Genomic DNA, 15868 nt, shown 5'->3' with positions numbered 1-15868 from the left:
AACCTCTGTTCCTGTGGCTAGCAGAGCCTTTAGGAATGACAAAGAATATCCACCTATGAACATCCATGTTACCCACACGTGGACACCGAAAAGGAAGCAAAAATTCCCAAGAGGCCTCTGAAAGGTGGATTTGAATTTCTGCAGAGGCCTTGGCACTGAGAAAGATGCAGAGGTGGTCAATGTCTCTCATCCTTTGTGAAATTGTTGGGTAAGGACATTGTGTGTAGAAGGAAAGTTGAAAGAATTTCAAGGAGGCTGGCCTGAAGCCTTCATGTTGTTGAACCACTGACTCATCACCAGAAAAGCATTTCTCTTCAGAGTCAGGAAATGTGTGGTGGGAGAGGTGTGAAGTAGTGGGAGAGGTGTGAAGCCCTCCAGAGCCCAGCAAGGGATTATCTCTTACAGCGCAGAATGCTCACACTCTCGCACCAGCGCCCCGATGTCTTCTGAGTTATCCTGCTTCCTGGCAAAGCAGTGTGAGAGTTGTGTTGGATCATGTATGAATTCCAGGGAAGTGGCTTTGCAGTGATGGTCACTCTGCCTCCCTCTGGAGAGAGTTGGAGGTCTCGGGTGGAGAGGTCATGGTCATGACTCCCAATGCTTCCCCAGACATAACACAGATACAAAGCCATCCCTGACTGCTCTGTGCCCAGGTCACTCATCATGGCTGTTTGCAGTGAGGGACTCTGAAGGATGAAGTATCATTCCCTCTCACCACCCCAACCCCCCAAACAATGAGGACCCTGACAGCCACCAACAGTTATAGCAGCAAAGACTACTTCAATCTCTGCAATTCTCATCCATGCAGTGCAACCTGCCTGAACCCCTCTATGTGGAAAACCTTTACAATCCCCATTTTCCTACGTGGAGGGGAGCAGGAGCCAACAGACCCGTGAGGCTCAAGCTGCTTGCTGCACCTGAAAAAGTTTTTTGCTTCCAGCCTAAGAGCCTCCTGTCTCCCACCAACTATTAACCATGTTTTCATGGCCAAGGCGATGATAGCTCAGAGGATAAAGTGCTTGTCACAAGCACAAGAACATGAGTTCAACTTCCAAAGACCATGTGATAAAAAAAAAAAAAGCTAGGTGTGGTGGTGCAACCCCATCACTAGGTCCTGATGCACAGATCATTTCTTCCCCGGAGCCGGCTGGTTCAACCAGCCTAGCCGACTTGGCACATTCTAGGCCAGTGAGAGAGCCAATCTCAAAATAGGGTGGCAATTAGAAGATGCAATGGAGCCATTTTCTGACCTCTATGTGCACATACACACAAGTACACCTGCACATACACATACATACATATGAAATGTTCACAGACAATATAAAATCTCAGACTCTAACAGACTTAATAGGATCTGGAGCAAAATGCTCCCCAATCTTTCATTTGCCCCATTCCTGCCATGAAAACTGGCAATGAGCTCCCCAGAAGTCATGATCTTGGCACCCAAGAGCACTGCCCTTTAAGGGTGGACTCATTTGGTGTTGAATCTGCATTTTCTCACTGTGTAACTCTGGGTGACTGTTGAACCTCTCAACTCCAGCAGCCTCCCTTGGAAAATAGAAACAAAGGCAACACCTTTCACAGTGTTGCTACATTCCAGCAGCACAAACATAAGATCCAACATGCTGTAAGCTACCAGTCAGCATGGAGTCTCCATCCACACGGCCATGGTCTGTTTCCCAACTGATGTGGTTATGTTTCCTCATAGCTTCCCGGATTACAATCTACCTCTGTTTTGAATCATCTCCCACAATGCAGCCAAAACATTCCTTCAGAAGTCAGAGCATGGCTTCCTGCTCCAATCCCTATGAAAGGACAAGATCATGTCTTGGACATGTGCGTTCTGCCTTGTTTTCTGTCTTTCTTTTCTCAATGCACAGTTCTCCCTGTTTTTCATTGTCCTTCTTGGGCAAGCCAAGAAGGCATTCTGCCTGCTGTTGCTGCTCTGGAGAATGCTGTCTGTGGAGGTCTGCAGCTCATACTGCCATCCATGCTTCAGCTCTGTGTTTAAATGTTCCTTTGGACAGTCTTGGTCACTCCACCAAGATTCATCCAACGGCTGTTTCTTATTCCATTTTTCATGGAATTATCTTAGACTTTTACTTTTTGTTTGGTTAGGAAGTTTTCTTTTTGATTTTCTCCTTTTGTTAAGATATGCACTATATATATTTTGGTTTTTCACTTATGTATGTATTTATTTATTTGTTTACTTAGTGTGTTTATGTGTGTGTATGGATGTGAGCATGCCACAGCGTGCATGTGGAGGTCAGAGGACAACTTGCAGGAGCCATTTCTCTCCTTCTTCCGTGCGGGTCCCAGGACTTGAACTTAAGTTGCCAGGCTTGGCCGCTGGTGCCTTTACCCAATGAGCCCCTTGGCAACCCGTGTGTTCTATTTTTAACCGTTCTAACTTTTGCATTAAAGACAGTGCCGATGCTGTTGCTGTGTTGTTGGACAAATCAATAAATGAGTACTCTATTGACCGCAGGTATTAAAGAAACAAGGATGTAGAGCCATTATATACCCAACTGCAAGAAACAATTCTCAGGCTTCCCCAAATGCATGCTCATTTTTTGAACGCCAGTGGCTTGTGAGACACACAGTGTCTTAACCTTTTTGCAGTGTTCAAACTAAAAACAGTGTGGTGGCATTCTTTCAGTTTTAAGATAACCCCATGACCTTGGCAGAGAACTCTCTGGAGACAGGGTGCTTGTTAATTGTACCCCTTCACTTCTGCTCCCATCAGGGCTCGACTCCTTGATGGAAGTTAAAAACAGCACAGGGGTTGAAAAGGACCACAGCTCTAAGAAGCCCGCAGAGTGCAGAAAAATAAATAAATGAAGGTGTGCTGATGACTTTTGGACTAATGTGTTTTTGAGATGTGCTCGCAGATGTTGATGGTTCAAAATGACATTTCTGATATATCATAATATAGTCCACAGAAAATGACTCATTTTGGCACAATCATCTAAAATACACTTTATCATTTGAAAATGGATTTTTTTGTAGTGGAAGAGGGGCTTTTTAAAAAATCATGATGCCCTAAAAGGAACATATTTTAGGCCCAATCCCCACTGAGTCTGAAGTGTAGATAATGTCACTAATATCCAGGAGGAATGCTTCTTGGGTGTCTGGAATATTTCTGCACTATGGAGCCTGTGGGTGCTGATGTATAATATAATGAACCACAGCGATTGAGATAATCTGGCAGTTTATATGCAGTCTAAAAGAATTACAGTCTCTTTATTACCACGTTTATCACATTTTTGGTGGCTGTCCTGTGTTTATTAACATGAATGTATTGATCTGGTTAATTTATTGATTATAAAAGGGAAATACTTTTCTATAAAAATATTAATATTAACTAATCCTATAAGAAAATAACTAAATTTTGATTTGGGGGTGGGGTACAGTCTCATTATATATTCCAAGCTGGCTTCAAATTTGACATTCTTGCCTTAGCATTTTGAATGTTGGAATTACAGACATGGGTCATTGTGCCTGGCTTTCGGGCAAAATGCTTATAGTTTAAGAAATTTATCGAACAGGAAAGAGTAAGAGGGCAAAGAAAAACCCATAGGTTAATGTATGTCTTTATTTTTTATTTATTCATTTATTTTAGTGTGAGGACTGAAGAAAATGAACTCTGGAACTGCATGTTCCTGTTTCTCTGTGTTGCTAATCCTCATATGTGGCTTCACTCTGAAGATCACCTCACAGTAGTGAAATGGCTGCTGTGACTCTGGCCATTAAATCTGTGTTCCAAACAAGTTAAAAACAAATATGAAGAGGATCTAAGAGTTAAGCTCTTGAAGTGTATGTGCTGGCGTGTCTTCCAACTACATCTCTCACTGGTCTAAATTTATCATATTGCAAGCCTTATCTTTGAGCAATGGTGAGAAACAGACTTCTTACACAAGTGTGGATTTTTCTTTCCCTCATCAGAATCATGGCCTGCCTCAGAAAGAAAAGTTGAAGAATGATTTGGTATTGGACAGTGGAGGGTAGACTTACAAGCATAAGAAGGAAAAAAATATTTTCATATGGTCTCATGTATGATGCTGACCCATGGGTTTGTTCCCAAATGCTCTGAAAAGTAAACTCCCAAGTTCAGGATTTTTGATCTACTAGATGGGAATGGGACAACAAAATGGTCAAATGTCAATGCTACCATCTTAGCTGTTGAGCAATGGCAGTCATTGGATGATAAATGTCTAATAGCAAAGATTTGAAGACTGATAGGACACTGTTGAACTCCTAGACACTAACTCACCTGATGAGTTAAAATGTGATTTTAACAAAACAAATCAAATGATAAGAATCACAAGACACAGTTTTGTAAGAGGATCATTATTCTGACCATCACTAATGAGATGTGGTGGTGATGTGATGATGATGTTATTGTCATTGTTGTTGTTGTTGTTGTTGGTGGTGGTGGTGGTGGTGGTGATGTGATGATGGTAATTATGGTGATTGTAGTGATTGATGGTGGTGGTGGTGGTGGTAATGTGATGATGATGATTGTAGCGATTGATGATAATGATGGTGATGGTGGCTGTAGTGATTGATGATGATGGTGAGTGTAATGACTGATAACTGTGGTGGTGATGTGATGATGACCATTGTAGTGACTTATAATATACATTCATGTGGGCAAAACACTCATACACATAAAATAATTATCTTAAAAGAAAGAGTATGGGAAAAAATAAAGCATTCACCAAGAAGTAGCCTTCAGAGACTGTCTCTGAAGTCACACATAAACCCCTGTGATTGTGTGGTTTTCTGACTCTGTGTTCTGCTGCTGCTCAGCCCCAGCAGTGTGCTCTCCTTACTCAACATGGAAGCACCAGCCACCAAATGCCCACCTGTGAAGGTTTACTGTCCACATCACGGTCTGCTTTCTCCCTACTTAGGAAACCATTTTCATGGCCACCAACTCATGCCATTCTGTGCCACAGTCTTTCACCAGTTCTTCATTGGCTCTTCCCTTCCCTCACCACCCGCTGAAACCTTTGCTTTACAGTGGACCACAGAAGGGGAGTTGTGCTTCCCTTCACACTTCAGCTTTGGCAGGTCAAGAGAGCCTCCTGCTGGTGTCTAATTAGCTCTCTCCACCCACTGAGTTGCATCCCAGTGTATAAACGACTCACCTGCTGTGAGTTGTAGCTTCTCTGTGTCCCACTGTCTCATTCCCCCCAAGCCATCTATACCCTTGCCTCACACAGAAGCCATGAAGGTCCTTTTTGGAAATACACAAGCCAGAATATGTTACTCTTAGTCTGAAACCACAGAATCACCCTGATTTTATACTAAGTAAAATCTATTCTCTTTACTGTGGCCTGAGAGGTCCATGCACTATATTCACTGCCTGCTTTTGTCTGTATGCACACCATCCTCAGGGTTTGCAGGTCCCAGCTCCATCATCCAGAACAGACCTCCCCCCCACCATCTCTCTCTCCTGACTTCGTCAAATCTTGGTAGCACATGTAGTATCTTCTCCCAGAGGCCTTCTCCTACCTCCACATCCATCCATCTTGTAGCACTCATGTCTGCTGCTGCACCTATATGAAATGGCTCATGTCTGCTAGGCATGCTGGCTGACTCCTGTGATCCCAGCACTTCAGAATCTGAGGCAAGGGGGTTATCACAAGTCTGAGTTCTGCTAGGGTTCCAGAGCGAATTTTAGTCTAGCCTCACTTTCAGAGTGAAACCTTATATCATCATCATCATCATCATCATCATTGAGAGAGACAGAGACAGAGACAGAGACAGAGAGACAGAGGAGAGAAAGAGAGGAAGGGAGAGAGTAAGCACCACGAAGCAGAGGCTCTTCATTTGGTTCCGTGTTGGTTCCGTCTCTGACACCTGAAAATTGTCAGATGAATTCTGTTGATAAACGAATGAGGACACGGCTGTCCACTCAGCTTTGAACCCTCACCTGTGTTCACTTTATGTGTTGACACTCCTGCCCTCTGTCCTGCTGTGTCATTATCATATCCGCCTGCAATGCAGAACACACCACATACCTCCCAGAGACAAGAGGGCAGCCCCCTTCTCCCTGCCCCCAGCTTAGGGAAGAGCCAGACATCACAATCTGCACAGCTCTCCCCGTGGGGACTCTTTTCTTCCCCGTGCTAGTCACGTCTGTGTCCCTGTGACCAAAGCACCCAAGAGAAGCAAACAATGGAAGGCAGGCGGGGCTTCCAAGAGTTCTCATTGCATCGTGATATGGGAGACAACCTTCGTTCCATGGGAAGGACAGGAAGCCAGACCAAAGCCAGACCAGAATCAAGACAGGGTAGCTTTTAAAGACTCACCTCCTGGACTTCTTCCACCCTCCAGGCCCCATAGTTTCCAAACGGTCAGCTAGGGACTTGGTATTCAAACCATGAACCCCTGTGGGGGACATTTAAGATTCAAACCCTAGTGATCCTATTCTGCAGGCCAGAAACAGAGGCCCAGCAGGATCAGAGAGACCCCATGCTGGTGAACGACTCAGTCACAGCTTACATTTCTATTTCCCCCAACCCCTGAGTCTAGAGGCTTCTCCTTTTAGCCTTATTCTTGTCCCCATCTCAAGTTGAGACATGCAGCCATTTCTAGCATTAAGCACATGCTGTGGGACATTATGATTGGGACCCTGGGATCCCTTAATTTGTCAGACATTTGGAAGAAAAATATACGGTTCTAGTTATAGCACACAGATGGCTCTTTCAAAACTCACAAACTATGTCAATTAACAAAGCAGAACATGGGAGAAGCATGCTTTACAAAGTGCCCTTATTTTCTTTAAAGAGAAAAACACGTTTATTTATTATTTGTGTGTGAGAGAGAGAGAGACAGAGAGAGAGAGAGGCAGAGAGAGAGAGAGAGAGAGAGAGAGAGAGAGAGAGAGAGAAGTGGAGGGAGGAAGAAGGGGGGGAGGGGAAGGGAAAGAGGGAGGGAGAGACAGGGCTTGGGGGAGGTGCATGAATATCATGAAGTGCAGGTGCAGGTCAGAGGGCAGCGCTGTGGAGTCTGCTCTCTCCTTTCACCTTACATGGGTTCCAAGGCTCCAACTCAGGTCACTGGGCTTGCATAACAAGCGGTTTTACACACACACTCCCCCCAGCCATCTCACCAGCCCAATCTTAATGTCTTAAAGAGACAGTTTCTGTGAGTCACAAACAGGCTGGCCACTCATTCTTGATATAAGAATCTATAAAGTAAGGCTACAAAATGCTGGTCCATTAGCAGAACAGGCATTTTTAAATCATAGACAGTATTTCAGCTTTGGTACTAAATTGCTGGTATTAACTCCAAATACACCCTACCTGGATCATACCCCCATATTTCCAAATTTCTAGTTACATTGTGATAACATCAGCATTACCCCCTGCAAATACTTAACACCTCATAATTCAAATTAGTCCTGAGGAAAATTCTAGAAATGGGGAAAAATGTGACTGAAGACACAGCCCAGAATCAAAAGAAAATAGCCTAAAAAAAAGTACTTAAAAGCATAAGGAATTGTAACCAATAAGTCTTTCCTCCCTCCCTTCCTTCCCTCCTTCCCTCTCTCCCTCCCTTCCTACTCTCTCCCTCCCTTCCCTTCCTTTCTTCCCCCCTTCCTTCCCAATCCTTCCCTCTCTTCTTCCTTTCTTTTTTTCTTGTTTTGAGACAGGGTCTCAAGTAGTCCAGGCTGATATCAAACTCATTATGTAGTCAAGAAAGATCTTGAATTCCTGTTCTTCTTGCCTCTACCTCCCACGGGCTGGGATTACAACCGTGCACCACCATACTTGGCTTATTTCTTTATCAACTTTCTAAAACAATCTGATGTCTTCCTGACTCTGTCATTTCATCCACATTATTATACATTATCCAGTAACTGTAAACCACAGAAGAAAACACACTGGGCAATTCCCATTCACTCAGCATTATACACAAAGTGAGGAGAAAGAACAAGAACCGGGTCAGCTAATGAATGATGGATGGATGGATGGATGGATGGATGGATGGATGGATGGATGAATGGATAGATGGATGGATGAATCCCAGGTCAGCTAATGAATGAATGCATGGATGGGTGAATCCCACAAATATTTACAGATCACTGAGACCAAATAACCATCCATGATACAGTGATTAAGACTGATCATAAACTTGATGAGTGTGTAGAGTAATTAGCATGATTGTATAACTTGGTAACAGGATATTTAAGCTAAGCCTTCAGCGTCCCTGATAGACTGAAAAGGAGACCCCTGTCTTGTCATATAAACCCATTAATGTTTCCTAAAATGCAAAACCTTAGCTATGGAGTGGCTTTTTAAAGAGACATGGTCTAGTTGTGTTGCCCAGATTGACCTGTCAATCCTGGGCTCAAATGATCCTCCTGCCTCAGCCTCCCACGTGGCGGAAGATAAAGTCCTATACCACTAAACCCACTAGGCATGAAATAAAGTTTTAAAATATATCTATTTTACTAAGCATCTGAAAATATTTTTTCATTTAAGCCAGTGACATATTTTGTTTGTTTGTTTAAATGTATCCATATAATTAAATAATATAGTATATTTATTTATTTCCCATATCAAAACTATTAAATAGGAACAGAGATATGTGAATATGATAAAATGTTGTAAAGATGGCACTTAAATAAAAAAGTTCTTTAAACACTAATCAGAAAGTGATTTTATAATGCAGCATAATTCCAAATTAAGGGTATGTAAATGTCTAATATTAGAAAGAATTGCTTAACTCTATAAAATGCATTTTATCAAATGTGAGTTCAACCATATACCTATATATTCAAATAACTGCAATATTAGTTAGGGGTTATTGTGTTCTAGGCATGGCTCCAGATATTTTACATATTTTATATCACTTTATGTGCACAATAAAATTATAAAATAAATAACAATTACTGTTTTCATCTTGTGGCTTAGAAAATTGTGGTACAATAAGGGAAAATGATCAGAAACTAAGATTTTAAAAAGAAAAACAGGCAAGGCTATGCCTATTTTCAGATGACGTATTTATATATTTGGAAACTCCTAAAAAATACTTAATTGTAAATGTCTATAAATGATAAGATAATCAAATAAAGTAGCAAGCATAAAATCGGCATCCTAGAGCAGTGGCCTTTACACACACAGTACTCAGGGCGACCGAGTTCAGAGGAGACAGTGGGAGACGGGGATGAAAACGAGCAAATGAATAACACGCACTTGGCAAGAAGTGTTCAGGAACAATCCAGGACAGCTACACAGCACTTCCAAGAAACAGAGATGAACCTGCGCAAGAGAAAAGATGTGACTTTATAGGAGACACAGTGTCATGAAAATATCCACCCTAGTAACTTAATTAATTAAACCATGTCCTAGTGAAAAGTACAACAGTACTTTTTTCTTAGAGCTAGACAAGGGTATCGTGGCATTTGTCTAACATAGATAAAGAGCAAAAGTAGTCAGAATAATAATGGGCTAGAGAATGGCTAGTTCTTACCACATACCAAAACATTGTTTTATTTTGATTTGTTGTTTTGATAAACATCAGAACCGAAAGCATCTTGAGGAGATAAGGGTTTATTTCAGCTAACAGGTTATAGTGCATCATCAGGGAAACCAACGCAGGAACCCAGAACAGAGCTTGAAGTAGATACCATGGAGGAATGTTGCTTACTAGCTTGTTCTCAGGCTCATGCTTAACTGCTTTTCTTATACTTCCCAGACCCACCTGCCTAGAGATGCTACCACCCACCTGCCTAGGAATGCTACCACCCACCTGACTATAGAGGCTACCACCCACCTGCCTAGGAATGCTACCACCCACCTGCCTAGGGATAGCATCACCTATCTACAGAGGGATGGCACTGCCCACAGTGGGCTAGGTCTTTCCATATCAATTAGCACTCAGGAAAATGCCCCCACAGACCTGTCCACAGGCCAATTTGATGGAAGTAATTACCATAGATGAGGCTCCCTCTTCCCAGGTGTGTCAAGTAGCCATTATACCTATGTAAGGCTTCTAAAAATAAAACAGCATGGTTTTGTCATATATAGGCATAAAACAATGGACCATAAAATGAATATGGGTCCAATTATTTAGGTCAATTTGAGTACAAAACCCTCAGTTTTCACTGCATTGGGCAAAGGTGGACATTTCAATACCGCTGTTGAAATAATTGCATCATAATATACAGAAAGATAAAATTAACAGTAATTTACATGCTGTTTACAACAATTTCCAAATGGTTGAAGATTATATGTCAAGAAAAAATGAAACAATGCAAATATTAGGAGGGAAACTGGGAGAATGTCTTTACAACTTGAATATGCAGAAGGTTTTGCTAATTATAATTTAAAACCCCGACACACACCAAAAGGCAATGACTAGTGAATTTGACTACTTAAAAATAAATGCTTGCACTATAAGCAAAGTAAAAATAAAAATGACAAAACAGGGAAAATTATGAGCAAATTAGACTAAAGGATTAATCCCCTTAAGACATGAGGAGAAGCAAGGAGAGAGAGAAAAAAAAAAAGAACCTTCAAACAATCCTATTAGAAAAATAAAATGTAGAGCTGAGCAGATGGTCCACAGGAAGAAATGCAATAGACCTTAAACATCACGTAGCATGTTCAACCTCATCTCTTAAGGAGGCTGAGGCCAGAGGTGTGGCTCCATGCTCACTGCCCAGCGTTGAAAAGAATCTGGAAGAGGAAAAGAGTCAGTAGTAGGGAGAGAGGCGGCTCTCTGGCTCTCCATTGTAGAGGAGTTCCTCAAACATACCTCCTTTTAATTCTTATACATTTATTTAGTGTGTGTGGTGTGTGTGTGTGTGTGTGTGTGTGTGTGTGTGTGTGTGTGTGTGTGTATACTCACGCTTTCAGGAATGCACGTCACATGGTGTGCATGCAAGGGTCAGAGAACAACTTAATAAGAGTTTATTTTCCTTCCTTCTACCATGTGGTTCCCAGGAATCCAACTCAGGCCATCAGGCTTGGCAGCAAGTGCCTTTACCAGTGAGCCATCTTCTCAGACCAGCCCTCCTTTTAATGAAAGCACTTTGATGCTGCTACAAGGGTCTGCCTGGTTTGTTTAGGTTACTTATAAAAAAACAAATGCAATAGTTAGTGAGCACACCGAGCTGAGAAAGCTGCAGAACGGAAGCTGGGTTTTGTGGAATCTTTCCCCCCTTGACTAGCAGGGTACAACACTAAGCCTCGCCACACTTGGCTTCCTCTGAGCTGCCTGGTGTCACATACATCATCAGCATTCGTCTTGCCCTGACATTGAAATGTGTTCCAGTATGAGAGAGATTCTTTTTTGGAAGCTGCCTCTGATGGTTTGGGGTCCCTCCAGAGAATCACACTGTGTGGTGGCTGCTGCTGCATGCTTTAGTTTTGAATCATCAGCAGAGCCTGGCCTTAGGTACGAGCTATACTCTGCTGAGGTTGCTCTGGCCATCTGACATTCTGGGTTAAAGAAGTATTGCTTGTGGATTTGCTCGACAGAAACTATCTGTCAGTGCTGCTGTCGAAATGAATGATTATAAACTGCTGGATGGAACACAAAATGGCCCGTGAAATGTAGCAGTGGGGCCCTCAGATGCCGGCGCACCTAACCTTTGTCCTAGCTCAGTGTCTTCTGGGAAACTATGTGAAAGGCACACCTGCCAAAACATGACAAACCGTGAAAAGGCAACCATGCTTAGTTTCTTTCCCTTCACTGTGACAAAATACCCTGACCAAAACAACTTGAAGGAAGGGGGTTGCCTCAGCTCCCCAATCACAGCCCATCACCGCAGGGATGTCCGGACGGCAGGAGCTCGAAGCTGCTGGTCAAGAAGCTAGACAGTGAAACGTGCTGGCGCTCAGCTCACTTTCTTGGGTGCATACAGTTCAGGATCCCAGAATAGAACATAGTCCCACACCCAGTGAAAATGGTCTTCTCATATCAACTTAAAAAAAAAAAAAAAGCTTAAAAAAATTTTGCCACAAACATGTCTAAGGCTAACTGGTCCCCAGGTGTACCTGGAAGCTTGCCTTCTAGATGGTTCCAGATCCTGTGCAGTCGACATCACCTATTACATAAAAAATGTCTCACTGCAGCCGTACTTCCAAAGCAGATGAGAGACAGCCCAAAGGTCCACGAGTGGGCAGCTTATTTAATAATCAGTGGGCTGTCTGCACTGTGGGATCCTGCGTGATTGTGAAGAAAGGGGGTGGTCCATATGCTGCCACGCAGTGACCCTTGGAATACATCACTAAGCAGAAAAGCAAGGTGTGGAATGTGAGTGTTCACATGTGTGCTTTGTCTAAGGACCGTACCTTATAAACGTGTGTGTGCTCATTGTATTAGTGGTCAGGGACAACACAAACAAGGACACTGAAAAGGCCATCCATGTGACAGATCAAGAGTCAGATGGAAGCTAAACCAATATTTGATTGACCTTTCATCACTATAAAACAAAAAAAAAATAGAATAAAATTTAAGAAATTCAAGCAACCTTTAAAATGAAAATATAATAAAATAAACAGGTATTGTTTGGGGGCTTAAGAGAGAAAGAAACTTTCTACATTTATTTGTCTGGGAGGGGTGATGGGCATGCCAGGAGCTCACATGAGGATCAGAGGACGGCTTTCAGGAGTCAGTTCTCTCCTTTCCCCATATGGGTTCCAGGTATCAAACTCAAGCCATTGTGCTTGGCACAAGCCCTTTTAACTACTAAACCACCTCACCCTCCCCTGAAAGAAATTAGTTTGAATGAGTTTTAAATGTAGTAATTGAGTCGTGTATCTTGAGTGGAAGACATTATAAAGGCCAAACTCTAAGAACATCAGTACTACATTTTCATACATACATATATACCAATATGATTAATAGTATATGTATAAAAAGATAATATATGCATGCAAAATGTAAATGATAATATTTAGACACATGCATATACATATATTCCCAATCACATGCATAAATAAAATTAAAACATAATCCCTGGGGGCTTTATGTTCAGCATCATAACTAGAGTTAATAATAAAAAATTGTTTCCTAAATTGGAAAAAGTAGATCTCAGGGGGCTGGAGAAACTCGGTAGTTAAAAGCATGTACTGCTCTTGCAGAAGACCTGCATTTAGTTCCCAGCACAACTCCCTGTGGATCACAACTCCGTGTAACTCCAGCTCTAGGGGCATCTAGCACCCTCTACTGGCCTCCTCAAACACCCACATGTACGTGTAAATACAGACACATACATGTACATAAATAAAAATAAAACCTTTTTAAAAAACAGTGGATCCCAAGTGATCATACCATCAGAGGAAAACAAATGGAAATATTGGAAGGGATGGCATGGTGATTATTTCACAACATATGCATGTCAAAATGCCATGCTTAGGCTGCAGAGATGGCCTCCTGGGTAAAGCACTGACTTTACAAGTGGGAGGAACTGATTTAAAAAACCCAGAACACATGAAGGAAGTACAGTACTGTGCACCTGTAATATAGTGCTCACGAGGGAGAGAGGAGATTGAGACGTGATGCTCATGAACTAGTTAGCCAGGTGTATTCAGCAGGAAACAACAGAATGGTGGAAGGCAGAGACCAACACCCAAGGTTGCACTCAGACTGCCATGTGCTTGCTGTGGCATGGACATGTACACATGCCACTTACCCACACACAAATATGTATACACACAGATTTTTCTAAAAATCATGCTGCTGCACACTCCAATACACACAATTTTCATTTGCCAAATCACACCTCAATAAAGCTGAAGAAGAATTAAGCCAAATATGTTATGCTAACACTATCAGAAGCCAAGGCATACAAAAATAGAATCAAATGTTGAGTCAAAGATATTAAGTAAAAATCTGCAACCATAAATTTAAGTGGATAATAGCTGTACAAAACATTGTGTGTGCTCATACAGAACAGCGTATTTGCTGTCTTTCTGAAAAGGGAGCTGACAAAGGCCAACTATGTGTGGCTAAGAACCTTGTCCCCATTGTTCTCTCTGTAGCCCCAACTTTCTACTCTGAAGAGCGAGGGTCCCTCGGAGAAGTGACAGGTTCCAGAAGCTTGAAGGATCTCTCTCTGGCCAAGGTCAGAAAACACTGGGTGAGATGGAGGGAGGAAGGTTAGCCACTAAGTGGGACAAGCACCTTTTGGGACAATGTCCCCGGCTGACACACCTTCAAAGCATCCCTTCTTAATTTTCAGCTAAACTCTATGGAGCAAACTGAGCATGCCTGTCACTTTAATCTATTAAACATAAGCTCCATGGTGTTAACTGAGCATGCTCAGGAATGTGTACAGGCCTCCTGAATAAAAGCCCTTTGCAAATGACTCCATATGTTCCTGCCTGCTGCAGGTTAAAAAAAAAAAATCCTTCTCCTCTTTTTAATGGAATAATCAGGTTTCTCGAGCCAACAAATTACAAGAGTGGGAGGTAGTAGAGGGACATGAATGTATGCATTTAAACAGATTTAGGGGGCATTTGTTAAATTGTTGATGTGTGGAGTTTGTTGAATTCTGAGTTGAGAAAAAGAAAAAATTATCTAAAAATTAAATATGAGTCTGGTGTAGTGGTATCCACTTGTAATCTCAGGAGGTAGAGGCAATGAGACCACAGCAAATGCAAGGTCATGTGGGTCTGCAGAGCAAATTCCAGGCTAATCGGGGCTGTAGAACAAGACTCCCATCTCCAGGGATAAAAAGAAAAAGAAAAATAGAATACATATCAAATCGTAAGATTCAAACACTGGTAGTTTGTAAAACTAAAGAATTGTCTGTTTTATGTCATGATGCCTATGTTGAAATTTTGACATACATAAAGAAATGCTAGCAAGTACAAGTAATAATATAGACAGGATTAGTTCAAAATAAACCACAGTTAAAGATGAAGAAGAAAGCAAAATGCTTTGGATAAAAACCACACTTGACTATGGGTGGGAAAAGCTGAGTCTGGTTCACAGGCATGTGGAGGTTTGCATACCATCCTCTGTAGTTTTGTGTATGTTGGAAAATTCCCATAATTAATGGGTATTCACACACACACACACACACACACACACACACACACACACACACACAAGCTATATAGCCCAGGCTGACCTTGAACTTGTAGTAATCCTTCTGCCTCAGCCTTCCAGGCTGCTGGTGTCATAGGAATACAGCACCATGTCTACCTGAGAGAGACTGTATCTAACCACCTTCTTTTTTAAGTCTCCAGGTCTTCATGGAGGTTTGGTATATTAAAGTAATCCATCTTGAAAATACAAATTTCATTAATCATTTTCCTAGTTTGGCAGCCAATCATATGATATTGCTCTATTTATTCAGCTTTCACATATAGTGTGTAGATGTAACCAACTGTCTTATTAAATAAGATTATGTCTCTTTAAATCTAGAAAGAAACCCCCACCACCACTCCCCTTTCTAGATAACATCATAGACGGGGTCATGGGTCTGATCACCTGGTATGTTTGGCTTGCTCACTATCAGTTTGAATTCAATGCCCATTGGCTAGGAGGCTGTGGGTGCCACATCAGCTTGCCTTTCTCCATCTTGATCTTCCTGATGAATCATAGAGACTGACATGACAGATGTTCGTGTTTCTCGAGTGACTATGTGAAGGAGTGACGCATGAATGAATGTTTATAAAGAGGGTATCAACAAAGAACTGTGAGGACACAGAGGGGTCACTTGTGTACAGCACTCCCTTTAAGACCACCACAGGGCCTGAAGCATGTAAGTGACTGGGCTCCTTATTTATACAATTCCCCGTTTTGAAGGAGCAGCTTTTCAAATTCACCTAAGTGGCTGTGGTGAGTATGAGGAGCAGTACTCTCCAATGGTTAGCTGCGACCATCCCCACCA

Source organism: Peromyscus leucopus, chromosome 1 (genome assembly GCF_004664715.2).
Source record: "Peromyscus leucopus breed LL Stock chromosome 1, UCI_PerLeu_2.1, whole genome shotgun sequence".
NCBI lineage: Eukaryota > Metazoa > Chordata > Mammalia > Rodentia > Cricetidae > Peromyscus > Peromyscus leucopus.
Note: the sequence above shows the minus strand (reverse complement) of the source record.